The sequence below is a fragment of the Ochotona princeps genome, chromosome 6 (assembly GCF_030435755.1).
Source record: "Ochotona princeps isolate mOchPri1 chromosome 6, mOchPri1.hap1, whole genome shotgun sequence".
Taxonomy (NCBI): Eukaryota; Metazoa; Chordata; class Mammalia; order Lagomorpha; family Ochotonidae; genus Ochotona; species Ochotona princeps.
The window spans coordinates 195,039-199,823 of NC_080837.1; the positions used below are offsets into that span (position 1 = coordinate 195,039).

General features: G+C 53.8%; 1 pseudogene; it reads right to left on the reverse strand.

The window, feature by feature from the left end:
* Positions 1 to 3,182: 3,182 nt before the first annotated feature.
* On the reverse strand, positions 3,183 to 4,083 carry LOC131480507 (transcription factor SOX-2-like; annotated as a pseudogene).
* Positions 4,084 to 4,785: the final 702 nt, after the last annotated feature.

The following is a 4,785-nucleotide window of genomic DNA, read 5'->3' on the forward strand; positions in this document are numbered from 1 at the left end:
CCTGTGGCTGTCCAACTCACCTGGTTCCTAAGGCAGGGTCAGCCAACTCACTCTTTTTATAAAAACCCATCTACCTCTCACATTGAGGTCACTCTCTGAAGGAAGGGAGAGCTGACCCAGGCTGGATGGTTGGTTTGCTTGACTCCTTCATAAACTTTGCTGTTTAGCAAACAGGCTCCAGCCATAGGATTGTGGACAGAAGGGGCTTGGCCCTGGGCTGCACTTGTTGAAGAGAGGCATAGGAGCCCAGCCAGATGGCCTAGTGGCTAAAGTCCTTGCCTTGAACATGCCAGGATCCCATATGGACACCAGTTCTAATCCCGGCATCCCCGCTTCCCATCCAACTCCCTGCTTGTGGCCTAAGAAAACCTTGGGATCCTGCTCCCGTGTGTGAGACTGGAGAAAGTTACTGGCTCCTGGCTTCAGATTGGTTCAGCACCAGCCATTACGGTCACTTGGGTTTGAATCATCAGACAGAGGATTTTTCTCTGTCTTTCCTCTTCTCTGTCTATCTGACTTTGTGATAAAAACAAAATAAATTCAAGGGGGAAAAAAAAAAGAGAGAGGTGCTTGGGCTGCAGGCATCCACCGTTCCCTGGCTTCTCTGTCCATATTCCATTACTGCTACGCCTTACTTCTCCCAGAACTCCAGAAGGTACACAAATTAGAAATACAAAGCATCTTAGAATTAACATCATTCCTGTCCCACTCAAGCAGTAAACAGATTGTAAGGAATACACACATACAGGGGCCATGTTCAGGGGCTACCCGGAGACTAAGCCGAACCAGGTACTGGGGAGACCAAGAGTCAGAGTGCCAGAGTAATGGAAGCACGTGACCAAGAAAGTGAGCCCTACCCATCAGAGTCCACTGTGGGGGCTTGTGAGGGGAGTGGTTACACAACAATGCAATACCAGCCCCTCTCATGTTCCAGATAGGTGAGCATACCAGGTGGGCAGGAAGAAACATCCAGGTAGTGGCTTCCAAACTGGTGACCCTGAACTGCCTGCCTAGCCCACAACATTGGGAGAAGGAAGACACAGATTTCAACTTTTTATTTCCGGTTGATGCAGCAGACATTACTGCTCATTGTGAAAAAGTTTCTTTCTCTCTGCCCTTGGGGTGACTCATGTCAACCCCTCCCTGAGATGGTGCTGAGTGGACACAATTTCCATCTTTTTCATGGGTGTTTCCTCCCTTGGAGTCCCTCCTGCTAAAGTGCAGGCCACCTTCCTTCTGCTTCTTAAATAAACCCTGCTTTGCAAACTAGAGTTATCTACATGAACATTATTTCATGAGAAAATAAATAGGTTGTTGCAGTGTTTCATGTTGATTTCCCTACCACACTAGCCCACTTTGCCCTGCAGCAGCAGCAAGGCTATGGGGGCAGGCAAGCTAGAAATGAGTGTGGTGGGGCTGATCTCTTCTGGCCCTGGAGGAGCCTCCAGGTAGGCTAGGTGTGTCGGAGATGACACTGGAGGGTCAGTTGAGGAGGAAGAGTGGGCATGTTGCATGGCAGGGGACTCAAGGTGTGCAGGCTGGGACTGCAGGGTCACCAGCTAAAGGGGCCCAGCCCTGGAGTGGCTGGCAAGCACACTGCCTGCTAAGAGAGTGGGATCATTGGCTAAGCCCAACTCGCTCTCAAGCTCTGCACAGTGGACAGTGTGGCAGTGCTCCTGGGATAGAGCCCAGGCTGTCTAACCGAGCCTGGCCGTGGATGGGCAAGTATGGTGATGGAAGGTGTTATGTTAAAGAAGCCCTTCACCACGTCCCTCCCATCCATGCAATTCAGCCTGGCCCTGAAATGGAGGACTACAGGCTGTAGGAGCAGGGACACCGGCCAGGATGACTTGGCTATGAAGCAGATGGCAGGCAGAGAGGGGGCGTACAGTGCACTGGCTTGTCCAGCTTGTTCCTGGAATAGCGGCCAGTGGGTTTCTTGGGCTCCGTGCTTACTGTCATGACCCATTGGCTCTGAAATGTATGGTGTGCATACTAGGTGTATGTGGGGATACCAACCAAACACATGTGGGGCTGAGCGACCTTCGAGCTAGGGCTGAGGGGTGCACTGGCCTAGGCAGCTGGAATGATGTGGCCCTGGAGCAGGTGGAGTGCATGCTCAGGGCCAGGAATGCTGTCTGAACAGGCCTGGCCCTGGATCAGTGGTAGGGGACAATGGTGAGTTTGGGTGAGAGGCACGAGGAGCAATAGCTGAGCCCACCTGACCCTTAAGTGACTTGTAAGCAAGCTGGGAAGGTGGGACAGGGTCAAAGGGGGCAGGATTGTTAGCAGAGTGGACATCCTTGCAGGCTGGGGGCACAGGGGATGCCAGCTGAACTGGCCAATCCTTGCAGTGGTGGTCTATGAGCTTCATGGAAGGGCAAGGCCCCACATGCAACTTGGTCTATGAGCAGCCTGTTGGGGGTGCCGGGTGGCTGGTAGTGCCCAGCTGGTTCTACAGCAGCAAGTGCAGCAGTGGGGCAGGTGTGTTGGTTTCTTGGGCTGAGTGGGCCTGGGCCTGGAGCAGACGGAAGCCTAGAGGTACAGGGGTCATCAGCCTAGCCTTGGGATCCTGCAGCCTGATGGGCGACCCAGAAGAGCTCCTGTCTCCAGGCTTCATATTGGTTCAGGTCCAGCCATTGTGCTCACTTGGGGAATGAATCATCCGATGGAAGATCTTCCTCTCTCCTCCTCTCTGTATATCCACCTTTTAATTACAAAAAAAAAAAAGTTGTGTGCAGTTTTCATTTACTTCGGATCTATACAAGGTCCATTCCCCTGGCCCTCCCCAGTCCACCCACCAGCCAGTTTTTTTTTTTGCTGTACAAAAATAGTCCCCCCAAAAAAGAAGTCCAGCATCTCTACATCTTTTATAAAGTTCTCTTGTCAGCAGCGCAGGTTTTGCGTTGGGCATAGAAGGGATTGGTGGTCTCCTCTGAAGGTGTCATTTGCTCTAATGAAATGTTCTTTGTCACATACCAGGATTTGTGTTGCATGCGCTTGTTTTATTGTCATGCTTCCTTCTCACTCTACTTTTGCACCCTCCCATTTCCCGGGTTTTTGTTTGTTTCCTTTTCCTCTGAAAATGTCTTTCCCCCTACTCCCCACCCCTCTATCACCCCCAACCTCCCCTCCTGCCCCTCCCCCTGTCCTTCTCCAGTCCGCTGTCTGGCGGGCACCCCTCACATGTGCGAGAGGGGCAGTGTGCCGTTAATGACCGTACTGGACACCGGGCTGCTCTGGTAGTACTGTGACATGAGCAGTCGGCTTGGCACCGGGGAGGTACACGCTGATCATGGTCTGGAGGTTCCTGGCCTGGCAGGGCTCCCTGGAGTAGGAGGAAGAGGTAAACATGGAGGGGCTAGAGCTGGCCTTGGACTTGACTACCTAGTCCAAGGAGCCTAGCGCCATGCCAGGGGTGCTCTGCTGCAAGTAGGACATGCTGTAGATGGGAGAGCCATTCATGTAGGTCTGTGAGTTGGTCACGGAGTTGTACTGCAGCAAGCTGAGATCATAGCGGTGCAAGGGCTGCATCTGAGCCGCACCATGCGTGTTGAGGCCCAGGTGCTGTGGGCAGCCCAGCTGGTCCTGCATCATGCTGTAGCTGCCATTGCTCCAGCCATTCACGTGGATGTAGCTGTCCATGCGCTGGTTCATGGCCACGCCCAGGCCGGCACCCACCCCAACCCTGCTAGCCATGCTGTTGCTGCTGGGAGCCAGCATCCCACCAGGCTGCGTGTACTTATCCTTCTTCAAGAGCTTCTTGCTTTTCAGCCACGGCCCATATTTATCATCTCTGTGTTTCTTCTTGTGCAGCGCCTGTAGCCACTTGGCCTCTGCAGTGAATGGCCGCTTCGCTATCTCCCACTAAGTTTCCCCTCCGCGTCCAGGCGTTTGCTGATATCAAAGTTGTGCATCTTGGGGTTCTCCTGGGTCATCTTGCGACACTGCCCATGGGAACACACCATGAAGGCGTACATGGGCCTTTTGGTTGCTGTAGCCCGCTGCCGCCGTGGTGTTGCCAGTGCCTCAGCCTCCCCCAGAATTCGGCTGTGTGCCCAGAGGCTTGAGCTCCGTCTCCATCTGTTGCCCATGTGGGCGCTATGCGCGTGGGCCTGGCCAGCTGGAGGCCGGAGACCCTCTGCGTGGCGGGAGAACTCGAGGGGGTGGCCGGCGGGGGAGCGCAGGAGGAGGAGGAGGTGGAGGGGTGTGATTGGGGATCACGGGGGGGGGGGGTTCCGAGAGGAGACCAGGGGGAGGAGAGCAATTTCGGGAGGGGACAAAGAAAGGGGACAGAGGTGGGGGGGATGAGGGAGGGAGGGAGAGAGGGAGAGAGAGAAAGAGAGAGAGAGAGAAAGAGAAGCTAACAGTGTTTCCCTCCACCTCCGGCCGATGCCTCAGCTACCCTCTGCGATTATTATTATTATTGTTGTGACTTTTTTTTTTGGAAAGGTTTAAGCCCTGGACTCAAACGTCTTTCTGCCTTTCTTTCTCTCTGCTTCTTGTTCCCTCAGTCTTTAAAGAGGCAGCAACTACTTTCCCCCTTTTGCTAACACTCCCTTCTCCACCTTTACGACTCATGATAACTTTTTTGAACAAGTTAATAGACAACGGTCCGAGCGCTGGTTCCAGTCCCAGCGGCCCTGCTTCCCATTCAGCTCCCTGCTTGTGGCCTGGGTAAGCCTTGGGACCCTGCACCCCTGTGGCAGACCTGAAGGAAGTTCCTGGTTCCTGGCTTCCAGATGGGCAAGCACCAGCCTTTGTGGTCACTTGGGGAATGAAACA